The sequence below is a fragment of the Amblyomma americanum genome, chromosome 3 (assembly GCF_052857255.1).
Source record: "Amblyomma americanum isolate KBUSLIRL-KWMA chromosome 3, ASM5285725v1, whole genome shotgun sequence".
NCBI classification, from domain to species: Eukaryota; Metazoa; Arthropoda; class Arachnida; order Ixodida; family Ixodidae; genus Amblyomma; species Amblyomma americanum.
This window is the reverse complement of record NC_135499.1, coordinates 84,065,958-84,082,567: the sequence shown is the minus strand read 5'-3', so window position 1 is coordinate 84,082,567 and position 16,610 is coordinate 84,065,958. Positions and strand designations below refer to the sequence as shown.

The 16,610-nt window shown below is 46.3% G+C and overlaps 1 protein-coding gene across 2 annotated transcripts in view; it reads right to left on the bottom strand.

The window, feature by feature from the left end:
• LOC144124716 (cytochrome P450 2H2-like) overlaps window positions 1-6,348 on the bottom strand; it is a 46,481-nt gene extending 40,133 nt beyond the window's left edge. The window contains exon 1 of one of the 2 annotated variants that reach the window (XM_077657567.1): window positions 6,042-6,348. The gene's annotated coding sequence lies outside the window, so the exon portion shown is untranslated. The remainder of the gene's footprint in view (window positions 1-6,041) is intronic. The other variant, XM_077657564.1, reaches the window with a different exon arrangement.
• Window positions 6,349-16,610: the final 10,262 nt, after the last annotated feature.

The following is a 16,610-nucleotide window of genomic DNA, read 5'->3' as shown; positions in this document are numbered from 1 at the left end:
GAAGTTCATGGGAGATGCAATGGCCAAAGCCCAGGAGGTGGTAGGGGGCAACATGGATGGCGAACACCATGTCGTTATCCATGCTAGTCTCAACGATGTGCTGAAGGGGAAGAGCCATAATCTCGAGAAGCAGTTAGAAGTGGGGATGCGTAGGCTCAGAGAGGCCTCTGAGAGTGTGCATGTGACCATATGCACAATCCCAGAGGTCCAGAGGCAGTCTAGCGAAACGGAAAGGAGGGTCGTTGTGGCTGCCATTGTAATTAGGCTAATGAGTCGACGACTATAATACGGGATAATGGAAGTTAACAGGGACGTGTACGAGGTCAGCTCCCACCTTTTTGCACAGGATGGCATTCACTACGGTGGTGCCACTGGCAAGAGGGTGGGTAGTAGGATGGTCCCCAGACAACAGCTTTTTTGCGGGGACCCGGAGCTCTGAGGGAGCCAGTGTAGCCAAGGAAGAACCAAGGTCAAAGGGATGACAGAACCATAGAGAAGAAATAGACACAAGCGCCATGGCCAAGTTAATTCAGATATAGGTTACATTAATATGCAAGGTGGCAGGAATAGACTGAAACGGGAGGCAATAGAAGTACAGTTAAAGCAGGAGGAATTAATGGTATATGGTTTAGCGGAAACGCATCTTAGAGATATGAAGCAACCACCCTGTAACCTAGACTACACACATGGGAATATTGCAATAGAACAGAAGGCAGCAGAAAGGAGAGTGCAATTGGGGCATTCATTCATAAAAGTATGAATTTTCAATGGGTTAAACTGGGATGCAAGAAACATTTATGGCTAAAAGTAAAAGTGGCAGGGGAGCAAACACTCCTTGGCTTTGTATACCTGTGGACAGGAACTAATGCCAAAGAGGAAAACAGGAAAATGTTAGAATGTATTGCAAGCGACATTGATGAGCTAGGAGCGATTGGGCTACGGCCCCGCATGGCAAAGTTACAGGGTGAACGCATTGACAACAGCCTTGAGGATATCGAAGACGTACACCTAACCCATACAAAAATGTCCTATGGTCGGCTATAGACATTTGGCCCAAATAGCTATAGACCTTTCCTATTTCTATCTATAGCCGTAGATACAGGCTGATATATTTTTCTATAGAGAGCTTAAGACGGTTGTATGGTTCCAAAGCTATAGCTTTAGTGGCATAGATTTTTCTATAGCTGGCAATAAGCACCTCTGTGGGTGCTTATAGACGTTCATAAAAGGCCATAGACGGACATAGCTTTTTCCACAGACGCCCATAGGACCTTTTTTATGGGAATCAGCCAAAGAGAAAGACTATCACAAACATGCACAGGAAGAAGCATGCTCAAATTGATAGGCACACAGCCAGCACTACCGCCAGATACAACAACGAAGACATAACGCGAGAAATTCGAAAACAGATCAAGATAGCATCAATACTTAGAAATATGTACTTTGAACACCGCGTAGAGAAAACGAAAGCCAGGGTTAAATACCTATAAAAAGCGTGCGGCAGCACACCATACGGCTTGTGTACCTATGTAGCCGAATATGACGAAAAAATGCGATGGCAGTAGCAATGATAGATAACGAGCTAAACACCAGAACAAGTGCCACCCTTTAGGAAACTCACACAGAAGAAGCTGAGGACATCGCAATAGATATATAGTCATCAACGCAAACAGTACCGACCGGAACCTAATAATAATAGCATATTCGTGATCAGCATGTAGGAATTACTCTCAAGCTAAGTACTAAATATAATGCTAAAAGGAACCCAGAAGATGACACGAACAACAATAATCTGGGTCCGAGATCGACAGGGTCGAAACCCTCCCATGCAACAAATGGATTGTTTAGGTACTTGGTGGTACACACTTCTGTGCAGCACCACCATATTCAGTTGGTGCGTCTCTGCACATCCCAAATAACAGGCCACAAAACTCGGAACTATTGATCTTTTTGCACTAGAAGCCAGAACTACTCCGTTAACCGAAACACTTTGTCGATGCTTGTCTTGTGAGCGCAGGAAAACGCGAAATCATTTTCATGAACGATCTCCTTAAGCTGGTTACCCAAATGATAAAACGCTGAAAGGCGCAGCTATTAAGAATTCGTACACACGCCAGTTCTATTTAAGGAGCTAAATGCGCAGCAGTAATTGGAGGAACAGGAAAAACTTTATTCGGGGTCCAGTGAAAAACAACGCTTACTCCGCTATCCGCTAATCCCGAGTGAAGCCAAGCGTTCCAGTAGGAAGGGAAAAGGTGAGATAAATACGGGAAAAATACTGAAGCGTTAAAAAGACATAGGACACGGTCTATATCTGCCCTGATATCCACGCAGTTGCGAAAGGTATCACGCCATCCGATGTTAGAGAGCGTCAATGGAATGAGGAAAGTGTGAGTCTCAAGTTTGCTTAGGATGTGTGCTTGTTCCATGTATAGTGACGGGTGCGGTTGAGAGGTGATATTGTGGCTTTCTGGGTTCGGCTATTTCCTCTTCATATGTTACGGCGTATTCCGGTGACCTTACATTTGGCCAGTGGATCTGGGGAGCCCAGATGCTATCTTCTTGGGCTCGTTGATGAGACAAATCATAATTCTTAATCGATTAATGACCACATATTCAGTGGAATGTAACTGTAATGTTGGGATTGCGGTTATGGGACTCCATTAGAACGTCGTGTAGGTGGGGTTCCAGTAATCTTCACTGCCTATGTGGCTTTGCTGGAGTGGGTATAGATGCTTGCGCGAGAGTGCTTCTCTTTATTAGTGGAGAGGCTTCTTCTACGGCATACATTATCGGATCACGGGCAATCTTGTCTACAGCAGAAAGGACTGACACAAGCTGCCAAAGGAAACAGTTACCAGTCAAGCCTACGGAACAGTTATTGTGGAAATGGCGCACTTCTGACAGAGAACTGAACCCACACTTCCTTGTTCTTGCAGAAAAAAAAATAAATTAAGGACGCATTCCAGCAGTTCGAAGCTTTACTAAATGCAGTGATGTATGGAGCTTTCTAAGGTAGCGCAGAAAAAAAAACGATTCTTGTTTTCGCCTTCTTACTTTATTGTCCCGGCGTCACAAGGAAAGAAGGAGCAGAAGGGAGCACTTTTTATCAAGTTGTTTCCCTATTTATTGACGCGATAATGTTAAAGGCCCCGTTACCCAGAAAATCCGGCATTGGCGATGTCGATGTTGCCGGCGAAAACTCAAGCGCATGACTCTGGCAGGACTTGACTAGAGAGCAACCTAGAAGAAAGGTGGGCCACCTAGGTCAGGTGACCTTGCGACGCCATCGCGACCTGCCCACCGAATTCTGAGCAAACTGCCCGCCGTAGCGGGTGGCAGTTGAATCATGACTGGTCGCTCTGGAAGAGCAAAGTGTGCCGCACAAGGCCCACTGCTGGGGGCATTAGCCATCGCAGCGCAGTGGCGCATCGCTTAACTACCGCACCACTCCGCCAGGAAGAGTGTGGAGACACCCAGACATCTATGAATGTAAAGTAGAGAATGACCTTCTCTATATATGGCAGTTAACCCAATGCGCTGTATCGTCTACCGTTAAGACAGAGCTGAACTGTCTTTCCAGTTTTCTTTCACTCTCATCCAGTTCCTGGAAGTCGGTGCAGAGTGCGGAGCCCACGCCTCACGGCGGAGTGTACCGCCGCTATAGTCGGATAAAAATCAAGAAAAAAGCTACTTTTCTGCGTCAAAAGACCTCACTCCAGCCAATGGCGTCGGCCGATTCTTATGAGCCTGCTAGCGTGACAATGCAGGCAGTAGCACACGAAAGTAGATAGTGCCCTCCCTGCATTGTCGGGGGTAGTCCCCTTCCTGTATTGTCATGTTGCTCAGGCTAGCAATTTGATGAGAATCTACCGACGCTATTGGCTGACGTGCTTGAGATTGGGCTAGCTGTAACATGATCAGATGCAAGAGATGCTCTGCTCAGATTGGCAGTAAAAAGCGACAACACGAACGACCATGCGCAATCTACCAACTGAGATTTTATTCCATTCCAGAGGAAAAAGGTAGCAAGACCACGTTACGTAAGGGTCATAAAAAAATGTTATAAAAGAGAAACGAGAGGAGAGCACCGAAGTGCACTGTGCTGATAGCAAAAACTGATGAAAAAAATTAAAGAAATGGAAAAGAAACGAAAGAGGCAAAAATGAAAAAGATACCAGTCAAGTGTTTGTGAAGCTCGGCAGCGAATTTCGTGGAGTAACAGCATCCACCCTGGCTTACTGATACACAGGTATAGCTGACTCATGTGAATTTTTTTCACACGCAACATATCAATCTCCCTTTTGGTGAGGGCAGGCAATGGGAAAGCTAAATAGTCGCCTTCCATGCCAGAAATCATTAGGAAGGCCTCGAGTACCACGCGTTTATTCTGGGCTTTTGACCTTGCCAAGAGTACGGTCTTTACACACGATGGATTGCAACCGTGTCCTAACCAGTGATTGGCCAAAATTCCTGGCTCCTGTAGGGAGCAACAGTTCTGTGCTTAGGAGCTGTTCATTTAGGCACAGTCCAGTTCGACCCACATAGGGCCTGCCCCATGAAAGAGGCATTTTGTACACAACCCCTCTTAAACATGGCGAACTCCACACCCCGGCCCCTTTCAACTGCAGGTTCTACCTGATTAACTTTTTTACACATGCCTTTAAACTTAAATGGACCGCTGAGTAGCAGCGGATACCCGAAGAGGCTACTTATTGGTTTGGCCGAGACTTGTATGCGGGACTTCAAAACCGATAAGCCAGCTTTGCTTCTCAAAGATGAATAAAAAAGAAGCCTTTTTCTATCCTGCCTTACATTCACGGCATCTCGCACAGGCTGAAAGAAAAAGTGGCCTCAGGTTTGGGGTCAAGGGTGTCCTTTCTGCTCCCCACATGCTTAAAGGCATCTGAAAAAAAGTTATTCAAGTATAAACTGCAGTTGAAAAAAGGGGGCGCGGGGTTCGCCATGTTTCACCTTTCGACGCCTGATCGACAGTGGTTGTGTACAAAATACCTCTTTTATGTGTCATGTCCTATGTGGCGCAAACTGAACGACGGCTCCTGCAGCACAGAAGAAATTGTCGCTCCCTGCAGGGCCACAGAATTTGGCCACTCTCTGAAATACGATTTCAATCCAAATTGTTTCAAAAGACTGCAATCCGCCTTGGCCAAGATCGAACCCGCGACATTTGGATCGGGAGCAGCACGCCAAAGCAACTGGCGAATAATCCTTCTTGTGTGCAAAAGATACAAGGTACAGATGGCAGGCGTACAAAAACCTCAAAGGGCATAAGTGGCGTTGCCTGGCAGCCAGATAACACAAAAAGTGCCTACAACTAATATCGAAATAATAAATTTTCAATTATAAAAAGGTAACTTTATTTTCGAAGGCAGTATGTGTTTCCTTAAGCCCAAGTCGCTGGTGTGCATGCCCCAAAGGCGCTGTTATTTTTTGATGGTGACTGGAGCATAATACTGATTCGTTTTTCTATATTTAGTCGCAACCTTCGAGATAAGATATCGCTTTCTGGGTCTTTGGCTGAGGCTGACGTATCCGGTATCTCGAAGTTGGATGCTCAATTTTAACACATTCGTTAACCAGGAATTCAAGTTAGGCAAATTGAACGGCTGAATGGCATCTGCATCATTAATTACAGAAAAATTGTATGCAGTATAGCAGACACCAAAACCTTAATATTCAGATAATTTTTTGGGTCCACAAGCAGTCAGCCCATAACCCGGCACACTGTGAACTAGAGCCCTTACCGCTCTTGAGCTGTAGCGACGCGTTATGCCACTGTTACACGTCTCAGATGAGCCCGGCTAGGCAAATGGAATGGGCAGGCGCCATCGCTTGCACAAGCATAAGCACTGAATTCACGAGGCCAAAACCTAAAACGCACAAAGCGACCAAAGACGGTCACTTCAAAGCACTATCGATCAAGCGTCGCAACATATAAAAGGTCGCAAAAATAAAACCGTGCATGGATACTGAGCATTAAATTCAAACACAACACCGTAGTCTAGGTAAGTTTTCTGTACCTTTTAGCTCACAGTCTTTGGTCTGGCTGGTCAGCTGGCATCGGTGACCGTTGGAGAGTCCTTTGTTGATTAAGCCTTCAGTGAGCCGGAGCAGCAAAACAAAGGTTAAAGTGCTTTGCGCGGAGGATGCTCGGCCCGGGGTGATGGACGCTGCCACTGCTGAGGCCTTTGGGATGCGGTGCCGCAGGGCCGTTGTAAAGTTGGTGGAGCTCCTTACCTCTCTCCCTGATGCTCCCTCCGCTGGATCAGCACAGAGCGCAGGCAAGACGTCGCATTCCAAGTGTCATGCGATCTAACCCCCCAATGCGTCTGTGCGAGAGAGAGAGAGAGAGAGAGCGGCTGTAGGAAAGAAGGCGTACGCGCCTGTTGACATGTTCACCTGTTGACTCGCGCCTCCAAGACCACTATCATTGCCACGTGTGCATACAAGCGAGGTAAAAAGAAAGTGCAAAGATAGAGAGCATCGCACCCGCCGTGTGCGCCGAAGTGCCGATGACGACTTAGAAAAAGCCGGATGCCCCATGTGCTCCGTCTCACCCCATTACCAATCGCAGAACGCTCTTTTATACTATGTGCTTTTGTTCTACGCAAAAGTTCGCTTCTTTCTGCTCTAGTAGTGTTCTACTTTCTTTGTCGCCTCGTTTGTGGTCTCTCTTCTTCTCAGTCATCTGTCCCGATACTCTATTTGGATCATGACAGCCACCTAGGCCACCTTCACAATTTCGGTAGCGGCTACATAAAGCTGCCATTGGCGCCTGAAGCGACGGCTTTGTCCGAGACCCGTTTACCAAGCACTTCACCCCGGAAAATCCGAGCACCAGACCGAGATAAATCCTGTACTCATTAGAAAACTGGTGGGTACCCGGCGGCAGTGGGGATCGAACATCCAACATCACCCTAATGCGGGGAGGGCGCTGTACCGCAGTACCGCAAGGCCACCGCTTCGGTTCATCAACCTCTCAACTCTTTAGAATCTGTTGAACGGCCATGGCCGCACTACTGCCACCGTGCATTGGAAGCGCAGATGTAATGAAAGAAAGATGACAACGATTAAACTAATTAAATCAGTAGCATGAGTGACTACAAGTTAAAACGCACAGCCTTTGATCGCCCAAATCAGTTGCAAATGGTGCCCTGCGCCATAGCGCCAGTCGTCGCTCAAGAATCCAACCCCTGTAAGGCCTTCTCACGGCTCCTTAAGTCGCAGCATATCGGTAAGACGGCACGGATAACATGTAGATTGTAATGAATGGCACCTTGTGGCCACACGTCTGGTGAGGTCCAACCACACGAGACATACCAAACTGCAGTAGATTCGACAAGGCTTTAAAAGAGTTTAACCTTTATTAGATAGTATAGTAAGTTTCTAACCATCAACAAATCGCAATTTTGTCATTCCGGTGAGCAGCACTGCAAAGACTCACATTGAATGTTGTGATTGGTGCGTAGCACATGCTATCTATTAAATCGCCATCTTTGTAGACATCGTGTTGTACCCAATCGTTCTGCCCTTCCATATGTTCGGCAGCGGTAGTACTGCAGCCGTGGCCAATCAATGCAGCCGGATACGTGGAGGTAGGAGAGCTCGCCTGTTTTCAACGGTCCCTTTTGTCCCTGCGCACTAAGGCGGGAAAGTGACCAAGGCGGATCAACGCGGCCACTAAGGCCGATGAAGACCGAGCGAATGCTACGGTGCGTCATGCAACGAGGGAGGCTGAGCGCACTTCCTAACACGAAAAATAAAAGCGACTGAACGCAGCGGAACGCAAAGCACCGAATGGGGCTACAGAACGCCATCAGCCGTTGAAGCGCGGGTTGGACTGCCAGCAGATGCGGGCCTTCGAAGAAATGAAAAAAACACAGGCGGTGATTCGTAGTTGGGGTATGCAGCAATGTCCATTTACAGCATGTTCTCGCGAAATCTTTGAAATCATTGTACCCGGCATAGGGTCGCATCGTTTCGCTTGCCCCCGTCCCCCCAATTCAGTAATGAAGGTTCCACACACACGCACGCACGCACGCACGCACGAACACGCAAGCACACACGCGCACACACACACGCACGTACGCGCACGCACGCACACCATGCGAGTCAATACGATATTTCTGTGGAGCGATTCTAACCACGCTCGGCATTTGCTACGGTGTTCGAGATTCTCGTCGATATTGTTGGCGCTTTATCTCGAGTGCTCCTATAGTGACCTCTAAATTGAGCGCGGCGGAGAGCGAAGGCCATCCTGATCGTTCACCGGCCATTTCACTTAGTGCTATCGCCGCCGCCGACCTCAGCTGAAGTAGTTCGAGAGCGCTGCCCTGTTGGGAGAGAAGCGGCTGATGGTGACAGCTCCTCAGGACGCGAAAGCGGAGACGCAAAGCAAGCATGGTGCACAGTTTGAAGAACACAGAAGGCAATACAATGTCCAGCTGGAGAGGACGAGGCGGATACCAATTGAACGAGTGCGGCTATTACCATCCATGAGCCACCCCAAATTCACTACGCCTTCCCTACTCTTGATTTAATGCTTACACATACAGTTGACGCGATATATGTTGCAGTGTTCTTTGAATCTGTTCTTTCACTCCCTCCTTTATCCCTTCCCTCACGGCGCAGTTCAGATGTCGGCCGGTATGTGAGACAGATACTGCGCCATTCTCTTTCCACAAAAAACAATTTTCATTTTTCTGTATATGAAATAAATGTGGTACTGTGCTGTTTTATTGGATTTTTATTCTTGCCTGCAGCTAACGTTGTGTGGTTCTTATTCCGCTGCTAACGTTGTGTGGTTCTAAGTCACATTTTGAGCTACTAACTCATTTCTATTGGAAGTTTTGCGGAAGCTGTTGAATTCTGCTTCCCTAATGTGCAGCGTCGGTTGTCACTGCTGCTTTAACTCATGGCTCCTCAGAATTAAAAAACTTTAAATAAACATCCAGGAAGCCAAAGGCCAGGAGGCTGAGGCAACGGTATGCCGCCATTGCGGAAACTACATGCGGTCTTGGTCAAAAGTCTTAAGGTCAATGGCAATTCACTTCAGCCGCAGAAAACAACCATTACGACACTATTACAGCCCGAATGACCTTGAAATGCAGAAGGTTTTTCTTTGCGGTAGAGAAGCTTCGTGCTTGACTTTTGCTCTGAATGATCCGCTACACGGTGCATTCTAGGAACATTCATTTCACTGTAGCCTAATCCTGTGGCCTTAAGACTTTTGAACAAGTCTGCACATTCTAGCTCAGCAGTGTCCTACGGGAATTTTTTCATGAACCTCAATCGCTGATGAGCGGTGCGGGGTCATGAGTGATGCCGGCGTTCGACAGAGCGACCACGGCAGCCAATTGGGATACAAGGTTTTCAAGGCAAGCTTATTGACAGAAGTGTTGGAAAATCTCTTTCAGAGAAGACCACAAATATAAACAAAAACTACAAGGTCTTTACAGCTAAAACGCTATTTTTTCGGCCTCTCAACAATGCGTCTAGAGCGGTAATTCGGTGCTGAACATGAAATGAAATTGCGCAGTATCTGTCACATCTAGGCGGACACCTGCCTCGAATTCAATTTCAGCTCCACAAAACCAAAGCGTCGCTGATTATAGTTTTAAACTGACATCTCTGGCGATCTTCAATTAAAAGTACGTCTTGTTCAAACATTAACACCACGACCCAAATCCTTCACCATGAAGCAATGAGTGAATGTGCCAACAGCAGTTCTAAAGGATCCAGTGGAGCTTGCTGCCACCAAAAACTAAATGACCATCACACCTTCGGTGCACAACGTACGTGGTCAGTTGCTGCCATCTCAACTGAAGAGCGGTGTTACAGCTTATCTTCGAAATTTCCATGCTTTCCTTACTCACTCAAAAGAGGCCTTCGGTACTAGTTATGTTGGTTATATCAGGACAGAAATCTGTCAATACAGCTTAACACATTTCGTGCGGCAGAAGCGAGAAATTGGATGCAGAGCGCATCATATATTAAACGGGGGCCTAGGAATAATGCTCGACCCCGTCATATTTTTGCCAAACAGGAAGATGTCAGCTTGCAAAGTATGTTTGCAACACGTTCCGTTGAAAGCAGCAGCCAGTAGTGGGATCAAATCACGTGACTTCCTGCTTAATAACATAGCGTCATGGCCATTGAGTCCCCTTGGCGGGGATTCCGCTGAGCTTAATGCTTGCCTACAGTTTCTAAAGGCGGTACCATGAGTGCATTCTTTCTTTGTTTTTAGCACCATCACACACGTGCCCTTCGAAGATACCCCGCCGTTTCACCTGTTGTTTTCAATCGTGTTTTGACAACACGATCAATTTCCGACGAACCAATTGTTTTCCCGCTTCATTGTTTTTTCGCGACAGAAGGCACATGCGTTGCAGTGGATGTGCAACATGTGGCGCCTGCTCGTCTTTTGTCACAACTTCACGGAATGGAGCCGGTCCTGTTGATGAAGGTCGCAGCCATGTTTATGTGTTTCATTAGTCCATCTGCTGTCATAATACTGGCCTGGAGGGTAGCAGGATAAAGAAGTTCGAAAAGCGCGGCTTTCACCACAGTGGCTGCATCCCAGTCATTCCGGGTCATACTAAATGCGACTGTGCGAAAACACAGGCTTTAGAACCGAACACGATTGTGAAAGCATCGAAAATAATGCTGTCATAACACAAAGAACTTGGCGCTCACAATGTGTACAAAACGGAAGAAATGACTACTTTAAAAATACGTTACCATTGCAACTAAATGTAATGCCAACGCTTCTATCGTTCAAAATGGTGTGTGTTGCCAGGAGAAAGAATGCGATACTCCCCGACCAGTGCACCCAACAGAGGCCGTAGTCTATTTTTATTATTGTGTCTCGTAACATTAGGTGGCGCTGCTCGGAAAGGGGACTAAAGGCGAAAACGTACACTGTTATCCAAAACTCCCTGTCAGCTGACAATTCGCGAGAACCATAATTAACTTTGGGCAATGCAAATAAACTGAATAAACCGAAATTAAGCGAGCTTTGGCAGTCATGATCTTTCAGTTTTAATCAGCTACGTTCTAATTTCCTACCGCCGTTAGGCGCCATGTTCGGTGGCGCCGTCATTTTCAGTCCCATTTTTTTATTGATTTGTATTCGTTTAATTTATGGCATACTGGAGGCCGTGAAGCCCAAGCAGGAGACAACAAAGAACAAAATTACTCTTATAAAAATTAACGGTGATGAGAAAGAGGGCAATAGCGACGGTTTTGTTCAGTCATTTGTATTATTAGGTATCGTGCAAAACTTTTTTCTCCGTTCGCGGTAAAATAGCGAATGCAGAAATCTTTGGCACAGAAATTCGCACCACGAATGCAGCGTCGGGGGTAAACTGTATTGAGTTAAAGCTTAGGCTCAAACCGTTCCACCGTGTTTCGAAGAAAGTAAAACGGATAGCTTTTGTTTGTATTTTCTAAAGCGCATTTATGTTAGTTTTGGGGGGTTCCACACAATATTATCACCAAGAGCCGGTAGAAAGGCCAGAAGGGCACACCAGCACTAGCACAACAGGCACACTGAGCCAACCCACGCTGGAGCAGGGGAAGACGAGGAATACCAGAGGGTGCTATCGCACCGCATGGCGGGCCAGTATGTGGACAACAGTGTGGCATTGCTCCCCCCTTTGAAACGGCATCGACCCGATGCCTCAGGGAGAGGCAAGGAGGTGCAGTATTACGAGGGGCCGGAACAGTCTATGGCGCCGGAATTGGCCGAAGAAGTAGGACTTAATCCTGGCGACGTGTACATACTGCCTGCCGCCTGGAGGAGCGAACAGACTCTTGCGGGAGCACTTCGTAATTAGCGTCACTAAGTTTCCGCAGTGCCTCGTAGGGGCCGAAGTAGTGGCGCAGAAGCTTCTAAGAGCGACCCCGCAGGCGGAGTATGTGGCCGGCTTCACCGCAGTGGAAGCACAGGGGCCGGTTGTTTGGTCTGCGGCATGCGTGTGCTTTGCGGAGGGGTGGTCGTGCGTGAGAGAGAGCAGGTGAAGTCAAGAAGCTTAGATGCGGTGCAAGAGGAGCAGGGCAGTAAAACACCCGTGCTACTGGCGGAGAGATGCTTAACGCTTCACTGTACGTCATCACATACGACGCAGGCGGCAGCAGGAGACAGGCCATTGGCTGCGTCGCTCGACGGACTTTGTCATGACCGACATCCGAGATGGCTCCGACACCCGGGTGTTGGTCGACGGGGCGAAGCTTCTGTAGCTCTTCCCCCAGAATGCTCCTGACAAGCTCACGGAGGGCGTCACTCTCGGTGCTGTGCACCGGCATGTGGGAGTCCGTTGCTGTTACATGCGCCGGACGGCCTTAATGCCCTAACCTCTGCAGCAAGGCGCGCTCCATGCTCGTCGCCTCCCGAACAAAGTCGACCACAGGCTAGGTGGTTCGCGCACGAGTCCTACGAAAAGCTGCTCTTTGACCCCTCGCATAAGGTGGCGTACCTTTTCGCTTCAGACGCGGCAGGATCTGCGCGGTTGAAGAGCCGCGTCATGTCTTTTACGCCCTTGGCGACGCTCTCATTTGGCCACAGCAGGGCATCTTCAGTTCGCTCCTTCCGTTCGTTGCAGCCGAAAGTGTCGAGCAACTGTCGCCGGAAGTCTCACCAGGTGGGGATAGCAGACTCGTGGTTTTCAAACTACGGCTTGGCGGAGTCTTCCAGGGCAAAATAGACATTGCGTAGCTTGCGGTCCTCGTTCCATAGCTTAAAGTCAGCGACTCGGTCGTAGCTGGCCAACGAGTCCTCCCCGTCATCGAACTTGTTCCCATGAAACGACGCGAGAGTGCGAGGCGCACGGAGCAGCAGCGGTGGGAAACTGACAGCATTCTGAATGGTCTGGCTTGCCGCAGTGGACGTCACTGTGTGGGGTGATGTTGTCAGGGGTCGAAATTCAGGATCCAAGCCCCACAAGCAGCGGCTTGCCTTGTGGGCAGGTGTCGTGGCCACATGGTGTAGCTGGGTGTCGAGGGCTCCCGGGAGCTCTTCGTACACCAGCAAATTACCCAGCACCTGCATCAAAATGTCATCGAGAGCCGGCAGAAAAGACAGAAGGGCACACCAGGACTAGCACAGCAGGCACACTTAGCCAACCACTCTCGAGCAGGGGAAGACGAGGCAGACGAGCGGGCGCTATCACACCGCTTGGCGGCGCCAGTAAATAGACAAAAGTGTGGCAATATGTGCGTATACTTACAAATGCCAATCATGCCCGTCTAACTCTACCCTCTCTCCTATTCACTTATTCGCTGACTAGTGCGTTACTTACCATGAAATCACAGCAACACTCACGTTTTGCAGTTAATGTTCTTTTAAACACTTTTACATTTATTTATTTATATCAGTACCCTCAGAGATCGACGGAATTACAAAGGGGAGTAGGTATAATAGACAAAATAAGAAAAAAGAACAACAGTCACTAATACTACAAAATGTGAACAAAAATATGGCCCGCACAAAACATTAGGTTACAAAAATGCAATGAAACAAATTAACAGCTATTAGCACAAAATTATGAGTAAACAATAAAAGCAGACATGTATACCCCGCAAAAAAAACATAAGGAGCAATTTTTCGAATAGGCAGGAAATAACTGTTGCTCAAATATACTCCCATGCAGAATTTGTAAAAAAAGAAGCAAGGTTTGTTTTAATCACCAGATGAGCTGAAAAGGAATAAACAAATGGCAGCGCGCAAGAATTACATGTACTATGTTACGATCAGGTTAGTTAAAGTAGATTTAAACACAGAATGGTCACATATTTCGACGACCTATCGGGGAAGGTTATTTCATTGTGCCGATGTGCTGGGGATGAATGAGTGGTAAGTTATTTGTTTGGCATGAAAGAATACCAACTTTATGACGATGATCGATCCGAGCTTAAACTTAGCAAGGGGACGTAATAAATTTGCTCTTAAGGATGGGGTTATAGTAAACCTTAAGAAATGGACAAAGGCGGAATATATTTCTACGTTGGGACAGTATGGGCAGTGATAAACTTCATTTCATGGCAGTGACACTAGAGTTACGTTGATTATTCGAGAGAATGGCACAGACCGAATTAACGCTTGTGTATAGATTCGAGTTGGTATATTAGTGTCTCTTGGTATGGGATCCATATGGATGAAGCATATTCCGGTTTAGTACGAACAAACGACTTGTAGAGAAGCAATTTTGCGGAGCTGGAAGAAAGAATAAAGTAACAGCGTATGTAGCCAAGCATGAGGTTACCGTTCATGGTGGGTGAACAGGGCAACAAAGGCGGGACAAAGGCAAGACAAGCGCTTACTAGCAACTGAGTTTATTGAAGAACGAAAAGTGTTAATATAGCGTTGTTGCTTACATGATCTATATGTGCTTTCCAAGAACGATTATGCAAAATAAATACACCTAAATATTTATAAAAAGGCACACACTCAAGTCTATTATTATCAAGACGATATAAAGGTAATGCGGTGTTATGACGAGAAACACGCATGTACTTGTATTTTTTTATGTTTAGTTCCATGTTCCGCTTGTTAGTAGATTCAAGAGCATGATTAATATCCGACTGAAGAAGAGCTAAATTAGAGTCACTGTTAAGTTCGCGGTATATGACGCAGTCATCTGCAAAAAGATGCCTTGTTGAACATAGGTTGTCAGATAAGTTAATGATTATATAAGAAAACGCAGAGGCCCTAGAACAGATCCTTCTGGCACTCCAGATCCGACTGGAGAAGTGAATTAGGAAGGGTTATTAGTGGTGACAAATTGTGAACGATTAGTGAGAAACTAATGCAGCGACCTAAGAACGTTACGATCAAAGTTAAGTTTACTTAGTTCAAGAAAAAGCAGTTAATGAGAGACCTTGTCAAACGCCTTTGAAAACCGAGGAATATGCAGTCGACAGCGGAACCCCTGTCAAGGAATGAATTTAGATTATGCGTGAAGGACAAAAGCTATGTTTCACAAGAAAACAACTTCCGAAATCCATCTTGACTCTCGGTAAAAAAGGCATTAGAATCAAGGAATGATGCAAGGTGAGAAAATAACATGGTCCATAATTTTACACGGAATGGTGGTAAGTGAGATGGGTCGATCACCAGTAAGATGGGTTGATCACCATACCTATGCAAGGGAATCACCTTCCCGACCTTCCAGTCATCTGGTATGCAGGCTGTTTCGAGATATTGCTGAAATAGATGTGAAAGTATTACTGCGTGGTACGCTTTGGTTTTAATCAAGAACATAGAACTAATATTATCAACACCACACGACGAAAAAATCTTTTCTTTTTGACTATTTTTACCACTGCAGCAGGATGAAAGACAATAGAATCCATAGGTAAAAAGTCAGCACTACTATATGCAGGGGTTACAGAACAAAAATTGTTGGAAAAAGCTGAAACGAATACATTGTTGAGGACATTTGCACGTTCATTAGGTTGGATTAGCTCGTCACTGGAGTCTTTAGGGCGGATGGATGAATTATCTTTTTTGTTAAGTATGCTCCAAAATTGCCTATGGTTATTTCTTAAAAGGGAAGGTAATGTGCCATTTCAAATTACATCCTTGACATCCTTGAGTGCACTTTTATATTCAAGGGCCACGGCCTGATAAGCAGTCCAACGTTCTGGGAATCGGTTAGTTTTGCAGAGCGTAACATGCGTTTTTTTCTTATTACAGAGTGCTTTTAACGATTGAGTGAACCATGGTGACTGTCGATCAGGTGATGACTACGCGTGGATCATATTTTTTCAGTGTGCGCATCAACTTTTTGTTTAGACAAGCTTCAGTTAGCATTCACGTAGCGATCATGAAAGTAATCATAAGATAAACAGATAAGATAAGATAAGTAAGTAATCATCTAGATAAACAGACAGTTCACGGTTAATAGCGTCAAAATCAGCTTTTTTGTAATCACGGATGTGTTTCAAGTGGTTACGCTGATGGGGAACTGCGCAGGTCAAAGAAAATTAAAAGAGTAGATGATCACATAACAGTGCCAAGTATAATATGAGCTGAAAAAGATCAGGCGATGTGGTAAGTACCATATCCGGGATATTAGACGCCGTAGGTGAAATTCGAGTTGCCCGCATTACAAGCTGGGTAAGTTGAAATCACTTCACCAATTCAAGAACAAGTCGCATTCACTTGAAAAAGGATCACAATAAGAACTCAAATTAGACCACACTATGTTGGTGAAATTAAAATCGCCCAATAAAATAAAGGTACTGCTCGGATAACGGACTGTAATCATATGGATGACATCATGAATTTCGTTGGCAAATATGAGGGAGGTAGACGGCGGACGATAGGGAACGCCCAATATCAATTTCCTTGAGCACGCGCGAATTTCGACCAATGCGCTAACAACGCGCTTACAAAGTGGATCGGAAAAGACAGAACAGCATGAGTAACAGCTACACATCTAAACCCCCCGTCGCACAGATAAATGTTATAGCACTTTTTACACGTAAGCAGTTCACTGCTATATATCTTCGCGGATAGCCGGGTTCCAGTTAGACCTACAATGCCAGCATCGCAAGCATCGATCACAGAACAAAGATCATCGCATTTA